The sequence below is a fragment of the Solanum lycopersicum genome, chromosome 11 (genome assembly GCF_036512215.1).
Source record: "Solanum lycopersicum chromosome 11, SLM_r2.1".
Lineage (NCBI taxonomy): Eukaryota > Viridiplantae > Streptophyta > Magnoliopsida > Solanales > Solanaceae > Solanum > Solanum lycopersicum.
This window is the reverse complement of record NC_090810.1, coordinates 55698314-55708364: the sequence shown is the minus strand read 5'-3', so window position 1 is coordinate 55708364 and position 10051 is coordinate 55698314. Positions and strand designations below refer to the sequence as shown.

Genomic DNA, 10051 nt, shown 5'->3' with positions numbered 1-10051 from the left:
ATTAGCACTTTGAAATTTGAACAAAGTAGAAGAGCTTTAGGCTAAATGGTAATTGTTGACAAGTTGTCATGAAAGTTACAGTATCACAATTTCATATTTCTTCTCGTAAAACTTTGCTAAGAGAAGCACGTACAAAAGTTTGTCTTATGATAAATACTTGGACATCTATTTAAAGAATCAACTACCTACATCTAACAACCCACTTTATAAATATAAATTGAGCTCTGCATAATTTTTTCAATATATTTGTATCCTATTTCTAGTTTTAAGGTGATAATATAATACCTTCCATAACTAATTGTTTGCTTGATTGAGGTTTAAATAGTGTGTTTACTATAACAGTTGATAATGCTAGTTCCAACAATGTTACTGTGAAAAAGCTGTCTAAGCAATTGAGTAATTGGAAAACCAACATAATGGAGGGTCAACATCTTCATCATGTGAGGTTTATGACACATATTCTTAATCTTATCGTGTAAGATGGATTGAAGGAAGTTGGTGAATTAGTAAAGCGAGAGACACGCCGTGAAATACATTAAACAATCTCCTGTAAGAATTTAAAAGTTAAAAGAATGTTGTGAATCTCAATTGATAATTTGTAAGAAATTACTATGTTTAGATGTTTTCGCTCGATGAAATTCTACATAGTTGATGCTTGATACAACACAAAACTTTGAATTTGCATTTGAAACATATATTTTATATGATATTAGATTTCTTGATTTTTTTCTCTGTACCCATCTCTGTGAAGATGAAACTAGTGCAAGTTTCCTCACCAATTCTAATTGAAAAAAAAAAAGTGAGGTCAATGATTTAGTTCATTGAAATTATTTGTATACTTTCAAGGTCTCTGGTTCATATTATGTCACTAATAATGTGCATTTTGTAAAAATTATTAAGTTTGATCTTATTTTGAAAGAGATTACAGAAAATGAAGATTTTAGCTTGAAAAAAAAGGCAGCAAGTATGAGAGAGATGATATTCAAATCGAAAACACACTGAAATAAATCAAATCAAAATTAAAGAATTTGAACTGAACAAAATTTATTTCAGTTCAGGTTTGATTTATATATTTGTCAAACTGAAACTCAAAAAATTGGAACAGTGCTAAGTGAAAATAATTACAATGAACCTATTATTAAAATAAAATGGATATCTAAAGGCGAAGAGATTTTATAGAAATTTATATTTGACGGAAATAGTATTTACTGTAAAAATAATTTTTATAATTAATTTTATCTTAATTTAGTAAATAGATAAATAATTTGAGACATATATCTTTAGCAAGGTGACTAATTAATATGAAACAAAATGAGTATAATTAAAAAGGAATTTTTCTTTTAACATAGCAGGACAAAGATATATGACAATTTTAAATTACTAGATAATTTAAGGCCCGTGATACGGGCCCAATATAATTTCACATATTTTGTTGAAAATGTTACATAAATTCAAAACTTAAAATATCATAATCCTCTCTCGGATATATTTTTGTTCCCTCTAAGATAAATCCACCCCCACTATGATGCATAAGTATCCCCTCTTGGATACATTCCTCCCATGAAGTAATATATATATATATATATATATATATATATATATATATATATATATATATATATATATATATCATTAATAATGTATCAGACAATCAAGAAATGTATTCGAGAGCAACGAAAAATTCGAGATTTTTCTAATTGGGAAAGGATGTAATTAGCTTCTAAATATATGAGATTTCTATGCTTTATACTATTTTTTTTCACAGTAAACAACTTCAATATATTTTTTTTTTACTTAATAATCTTTTTCAAATGTTCATACGACATAAATGCGTCGTTTACAATCCAATTTGAGAAAGTTGAATTTTAAAAAAAATCTATGCAGCAAGGAAATAGAGTATTGCATTAGATTATGAGTTCAAACACTTCGCATTCAAGGAATATATAAAATGTTGATATCTTTGAAAAAGTCATCGATCTTCATATATTTTCGCAAGTGATACCCATTTTCTACAATATTATCATCTTCTTTTTGTAATATTTGTACGATAAGCTTTGCATATGATAAATACTAATCATTGATCGACGAATTCGTAAAGATCGATTCAAAGCCTCTCAAATCTCTACTGGTTCAAATTATATATAATGTGTTTGTAGTTTGCTTTGTCAGTGAATTTTGTGACACATTTCATTATTGTCTTCAACAATAGAAACTTTTAAATTTATTTTGGTATTAATATTGAAAGTACTTATTAAAAACGTAATTTCTAACTTTCACAATAATAAAAACACTCATGAAATCAAATTTATTTCTATATACAATAACAATTATCATAATGTTAGATTCTAAATACTGAAAATATTTATTAATATATTGATTTTAACTACACAAAAATAAAAACAATTATGAAAGCAATTTTATTTCTATAGATGATAACAATTGAAATAATGTTATATTCTAAATTACACTAATAATTTTTTTGATACTACACTCTAAATATCTATCGTAAAAGAAAACTTTGAATCTTACCCCCCACAAAATAACCAATATACTTATTTTTTTCAAGTTATTATTTATTTTTTCTTCCTCTATATTTCTCAAGCCCTTTTCTATTGACATTTTTATTTTTATTTTTTTCTTTATTTTTTAACTACTCATTTTTCTTTAGTTTGTATTTTAATATTCCTTAGAATTCGAATATTAATTTTTTTTATTGTCAAATAGTTTATCATATTTGATATTAAGAAAATAATCTACATAAATTTTTCCTATTTAATAGTCAAACATTGTTCATTCTTTTAGTCACGTAATTTTATATATCTTCAATTAATTAAAAATATTGATACGTCATTTTAAAAATTATATTTTAATAATCAAGATATGAATTTAGTGATTATATTCTATAGCAAATATTAAAAATATGTTTACGCAATAATTCTCTAAAATATTTTTTAGGAACAAAAATGTTAACTATTCAAACACATTTTACTTTAAATTAGTTCAAATTTTCTTTCAAAAGCATATCAAAACGAGCTTAGTATTTATTATTGCTTGTAAAAAGTTAATTAATAGAATCTCTTCATTTTAACACAATTATAAAAATATCTTTATGGGCCAATTTTAAAAGTTAAGACATGTATGGATTCTTCTAGATTTTCATTTTGGTCATTAATTATACAATTATTATTTCAGCCTTAAATAATATAAAATTACTAAAATGTCATTGTTTAATAGATATTTTGGTTTAATGAAAATTTCACACTACAAAAAAAAAATCTATAAAAAATGTGGGTCCAAATTAAATGTCACATCATTAGGATAGACATGTCATTTAAGAAAAGATATTTGGTTGTATTGTTATTATAAATCTATTACCACTTTTTTTTTGATACCATAACATAATAATAAACATTCTAGGATATTTATGAAATGATAAAATTGTCTTTGATCGTCTTCAACTTGGTTCTTCTATATATATACTAGACATGAAATGCCCGTGCTAAGCACAGGCCCAACAAATTTAACTTGCATTAGTTCATGTATTAGTTCAACATTTATTCTTACGCTTGGTAAATATAGAGTTAATATTATTGTATAAGTTTAAATTAGTAGAACCATAAATATATTGATACAATAATAAACATTATATAATAAGAAAAAATGAACTTTTAATCTACTTTAATTTTAAAAGTTAGTTCACATGGTGAGAATTATTCAATATCACAAGGAAATCAACTTCGTCATCCGCAATTAACAATACTGAATTCGACACTTTCTATTCAAGTTAGTAATCCACTAATCTGCAAGTGTTGATGATTGGATTATACATAAACTATTTGGGAGTATCAAAACATAAAAATGTAAAAGTACTATTGGAAGCAATACATTGTCACAGTAATAATCAAGTAAATTTGAGGAGAAACTTGTCATATTTGTATGTAATTTTTAGTACAGGCAAATAAAATTATAGATATAATACATGTTTCTTATAAAAAAATAAAATGAAAATACCCTCAATGGAATAAAGCCATAAAAATCATCTTGCTTAGGTTCATTGGTCTCGCAACATGATTACACAAGTTAATAAACTATACATGCTCCAAAGAAAAAAGAGATCCATGTTTAGAACCAAGGTAGAAAAAAAAATGAAAAGCACATATGAAGTCTTTCATGTACCATTTATGAGTTCTATTTTTCTCATATTAGTCCAGATAATACTGGTCGATATCCTCGTTAATATATTATCATGTTATATTTATAAAAACAAAAGTAAAATAGCAGCATTGTTTCAAGTTTTAAATTATTCTCAATTTTATCATTGATTTACAACGAAATATTATAATAATTACAAGTGCTGGCCTGCTGGGACCACAATAAAGATCTCGAAAGACAACGTTCAACTTTCCCATAATAAAAAACTAATCCATTAGAAATTGATAGTTATAGCAAAAGTTGGGGTAAATAGTCAACATTAACATATAACATTAACATATAACCTAAATGTAAACAATCTCATATTTCATTAGGGCCAAAGCATTTACCTCCTCCTTTTTTCATAATTCACAAGTAGCTAATATTACACTAGTAGAAAAAATGCAAATTTGATGATGACAATATTTGCATTTTGAGCTTGTGAAATTATTGAGTAGCGAGGATCGAACATACCTTATTTATGAAGATGGTAAGAATTACGCAGAGAACGGTATTAAGAGCGATCATTTGTCAAAACAAGGTGCAATGCATTATGGTTTTCCTCTGATAAATTAAGATACTCTTTGCTCAACTCCTAGAGATGGGAATAAGTTGTTATGTCAACAAAAATCTAATGATAGTTATGATGATCGAACATGTGAGGGAGAACCACCCGTTTGATTATGGAAAGAGATCAGTCAAAATCTTTCAAGTATTGATCCATCTCACATTTTGTAATATATTCACAGTAGCTATAACTACAAAAAGAAAAACTATTAGCGGCAATAAACATGCACATTAACAAAGAGTGCTAAAGCCGTTACAAGCATTAGTTAATTGTCATTGGATCCTATGTCTCAATAGGCTTTAGAGACATTTACAAAGAATGTTAATTGCCTCTAAGAACATATTTAGCAACAATTAAGCTCTCTTCACTAATTAATTGCTACTAAAGATCATTTTTGGTGTAGTGTATTATCACAACATTAAAAAAAAAAAAGCAAACTTGATGATGACAATATTTTGCATTTTGGGCTTGCAAAAAGGATTGAGTGGCTTCAACAAGAAAAACAAAGCATTTGGTATCAGTGTTCAAGTTGCAACTGAAATAATTCAAATTGTTCTACTTGTAAGCACCATTGTTTTTTGTAAGTTAACTGGTAAAAGATGATATTCGTACTGTGTTCAGTGTACCAGTATAATCCACTACTTATTCTTTACATGTCCATGGTCAAGTTTAGGGAAAAATATAAATACTATCAGTGGTGTGGAGAACTTTTCGATTACACATGCAATGACGTCTTCATAAATAATCTGGTCATCATTATAGTCCATGAAAAACGCAATTTCAGTGTGTTTGTTTAAATTAAAATATTAATACCTCCAAAGAGAACGTAGAATTAAACAAAACAAAGAGAAGAGACAAATAAAATGGAGATTAGACAAAACTTTATCAATCAGCTAAAAGTGTTGATAGTATTATATAATAAGGATATGTCACAGAAGGTAAGTTTAACTCATATTTACTTAGAATCAATAGATCATTCTCGTATTTATCAGACATGTTATGCACAAATAAAAACAAACCTCTACACTTGAAAGCAAATAACAAATCATACCATAGGCAATATTTGTGTGGGTTCTGATGACTGCAACCTTAAGAGTGTGACTCTTAATGTCCTGCGTGGCGATAGGCTTCGTTTCTACGACTGCCTTTCCAGGCGTTGAAAGACTGAGGAAGTAAAGTGGCAGAATAAAGTACCACAAAAAAAAAACAGAACGAAGGAACTTTGTTTGATACAGCACAACAAGTGAATTAAGCACAAAAACATATACAGATCTTCTTTTATACAAGGGAAAAACACATGCACATGCATATACATGCTCTGTTATATGCACACAAATAATACAGTACACCACTATTAGAATAGAATTATGGGAGTAACTGAACCCAATTAAAATCTATATGAAGATCAACAAATATATGTTTGATATTGGTCGATACCTAATTAATGTTCAGCTGATAAGTTTGCATTACTATGGCACAGTTATTTGATGTCTCTCATTGATTTCTCCTTATCTCACCTTTTCATTCTTAATTAGGACCAAATCTGCACTGGTGATCAAAATTATCCTTCTATTAATTGATTGATGCTTTTTTTCGTAAGCATGAAAAATATAACTTTAAGAACTCAATGCCCATTAAAATTGAAAAACACATAATCGAATATAACTTGACCAAATCAAGAATGCATCCGAAAGAACAAAGTTCAAACAAATCAAAATCAATTAAGAATGTGCTGAAGATAGCAAAGAAATAATGAAACGACATTAGGCTTTATTAACTGACAGTAAAGATGATCGTAAGAAACATTAGAAAGAGAGATAATTTTAGGACATTAAAAGGGGGTAAAAACTCGAAGATGTAGATTTCATAGTAAGTAAACCAAGAACTTAAATGGTTTACTTGCTACGTGGGCAAATTATATTCTTTTTGCTCGAGGATCTTGGGTAACATAATGGCTTTTAACACACTGTGTTTCCTTAATAAAGAAAAATATTTATTGTGAGTAAAATCAAACAACTTGCATGATGGAGTGAAATCCCCATATTTTGAATAGGAAGTATTCAAGGAGACCCGTGATAAAATTAGTCTTTATTCACTCCTATTCAATCACCATGTACAACAATAACGTGTTTTAAATGCAATTTAGAACCACTTCTTTTTTTCGGCATTTGAAATAAGCATTGGTCCATTGAATTAATTCTTTTTTTTAAAAAAAAAAAAACTTACCGTAGATCCAAAATAGAAAGAAATACTTGTAGTAGAGCCAATTAACTTAACAAGGCAACAGGTAATGACCATAACCATCTTGCCTCCAATTAAAACTCTTGGACAAGATTTCACCATAGGACTTGTGCTTAAAAAGTACCAATTCCTCCAAATCCTAACAATGACAACTGACAAGCTCATTGCAACCACATTCACCATTCACAACTAATCTCACCTTATAATTTGCTACAAATGCAGCAGTGAAAATTGGCACAATGATACCCAATGAAAATGAAATAGCCAAGGTTACTACTGTCTGGAATGAATTTGGCAGTTGTTCCTCGTTATCTTTTTCCTGTTCTTGGTTCTGTCCTCATGTTGCGTTGTCTATCTTCATTTGATCTTGCTCTATGTCTAATTGAGAGTACACTTAAACAAACTCTAGGTAAGCATCGGCAAATCCAAAACACTCAAATGAGTTGACATCAATTAACAATGTCCAATTTACTTCATTCATGATAATGTCACTTATAGAATATTAGTTATATCAATAACGTAGAAAGTAATAGTTTATGCCTTGATTGGGTGAAGTAATATAGCATCATTTACCTTTGTAGGTTTATGCTGCTTGTAATTGTAACTCCAGAGTTCTTGAAAATAAAGATAACAAATAACTTTATTAATACAACTCCTATGTAATCATACATTAAAGAGTGCAGTACTGTGGTGGCATAATAAGTTACATAGCTAGGTGCAATAATCTCTTAACCAACAAATTTTCATCAATATAATTTATTAGTTCGTAAACATATAATGCAGCAACATTTTATCTCTTTAACACAAAGCACATGCGATCACCTTTTGTTTCACCTTTATACATTTAAATGCTTTGAGAAAGTGCAGTTGCCCATGAATATGATTCCGTCTACAAATTAGTCAAGTATTTTTTTACACAACTATGGTAAAAAAAAATTATATTTACTTCAAATTATTGAAATAAAAAAAAGAGAAACATGAACCAAATAAACTTCATAGTGAAGATTATCTTCAGTGTTTACCCAAAGAGGAGCGACAAAATAATGTGCACCTCAGTACTGAGTCTCGTCACATATGAGGTCATATAAGAAGCCTAAGGTGACACATGAATTTGTAGAGTAAGGAGTATATTTGCTCCTTTAATTGTCTCAACTGTAGCTTAACACAACATAAAGGAGAATATTGAAGAACAAATACTCAAAATAGAGAAGCATATAAAGTTTACAGTTTGAAAAAAAGTACGAAAGCATATTAGCTATTGAATATTCCTTCCTTTAAGTAGGCCAAAGCAAGATCAATTTTCATATCATTAATTTCATGTCATCAATAATACAACATTCTCTTTACCTCTAAGGCATAACTAAGGTTTTGCATACACTCTACCCTCCACAAAGTGCAAACATCATTTTGTGGGACTACACTGAGTATGTTGTTGTTTTTGTCTACAACTTTCAAATAGTTGGAAGCTCTTATTTTTCAAATGTATCCACTTTTGCTGATCTTTACATTATAAATAGCATTATAATTCTAAGCTCTAAGCAACAATTTTGAACTTTTGTCAGTAACATATTGTTCTATCCTTTTATTATCTTGATTATAACACTTAAAAGAAAATAGGGAGATATATTGAGAGGAGGTTGACAAGAAATTGTAGGACATATGCTTGTCACAACATCTTTGAGAGGACCCAAGAATTACAATATCTGAAACAAATTTAATCTTTTTCGTCTAAATACATCCACAATTTTCCTAACCAGCACAACAAGCAGCATTAGTCAATTAATGCACAAGAGGAAACTAAAACTCTTGAAATAATTATATGGAAGTTCAAAGAAATAGCAGAGAAATTGAAATAGACAGTGAGGACAAATAGAGAACAGACAAAAGATGCAATAGAAACTAATTCGCCATTTGCTCCTAGAACAGTGGCTCGAACCCACTGTGCTCATAGTCAAAATCCTCTTCAATGGCTTGCTTCTGGCCATGATGGTCTTTAGGAATGGTAATCCAAACTTGATTTTGGAGCATCTAATGAAGAAGTTATAAGTACTTGTTAGTTCAAGAAAAATGTTTCTTTCTTAAAGATGGATGTTGTACGTAGACTTGGTCACCGATATTTATAGAGTAGGATAATAAAAAAGTTAATTGAAGAGAGGACCCAAGGCCAGAAAATCAGAGGAGAGGACAATTAGACATGCATATAGAAATAAAACAATTGTCCTTCAAACCTTTACTACAATCATGAACCAAATGAGTTAGAGATCTACAATAGGCATAGCATAACTCTCAATGAACTTGCTAAATTAGTTCAAGAACTCAAGTATTAACACAAAATTAACACAGTATACCTCCATAAATAAGTCCAAATGATGAAAATAGAAAAAACATGACAGGAGTTGGGAATGAAAAATGATTTTTTTGTTGCTGGAAAACGGGGGAAAAAACCCAATCAGATTGGATATGAACAGACATATTTTAAAATTTCAAAAGAATTAAAGGAGTTCTCTGTTTTGTTTCGCCGGCAAAAAAAGAGAGAATAGCTTACCCAATTACGAAAGATATTGTTGAGAAGACAATAGAACTGTAAAATTGAACTTAAAGGTGCCAAGAAATCAGGTTTGGAAGCAAAAAATAAAACAAAATAGAGAGACTTTGAGTTGTTCTTTATTTGTCGGTGAAAGAAAGCGCAGAAATGGTTGATTGCTTCGAGAACTATGTCGAATATTTTTATTAGCGTGAAATGACCAGTATAACCTTGGTCGTCCCATCTTCACGCTTCTATATAGTAAATAAAAATATATATAATAATAAAAATAATTAATCTGGTGATAATTAGATATTGTTTGCCTTTTATTTTTACAAATTTTCTTTTTTTAAAAAAAAAAAAAATGATAGATATTTTTATTTTTTATATCTTTTTTTAAAAATCAAAATCTTACAAAAAATTTTAAATTACTCCGACGTTTATCTATTTAATCTAATTTTTAAACATGACAAATTCACCCTATTTTAATTTTTGCTGTTCCTTAAATAGCTTTTCATTTAAATAAA

At 28.6% G+C, this 10051-nt stretch overlaps 1 long non-coding RNA gene across 3 annotated transcripts; it reads right to left on the bottom strand.

Moving 5' to 3' along the window:
* Nucleotides 1-3576: 3576 nt before the first annotated feature.
* LOC101254870 (uncharacterized) lies at nucleotides 3577-9763 on the bottom strand. 3 transcript variants are annotated; one of them, XR_011212315.1, is made up of 5 exons: nucleotides 9546-9763; nucleotides 7200-9028; nucleotides 5811-5923; nucleotides 4666-4949; nucleotides 3577-3800 (listed from the first exon to the last, which is right to left on the bottom strand). It is a non-coding gene; the product is annotated as an uncharacterized lncRNA (long non-coding RNA). The 3 variants fall into 3 exon arrangements; XR_011212313.1 differs by lacking the exon at nucleotides 3577-3800 and adding an exon at nucleotides 6197-6307 and having other exon boundaries at nucleotides 4402-4949; XR_011212314.1 differs by lacking the exon at nucleotides 3577-3800 and having other exon boundaries at nucleotides 4402-4949.
* Between the last annotated feature and the right edge of the window lie 288 nt (nucleotides 9764-10051).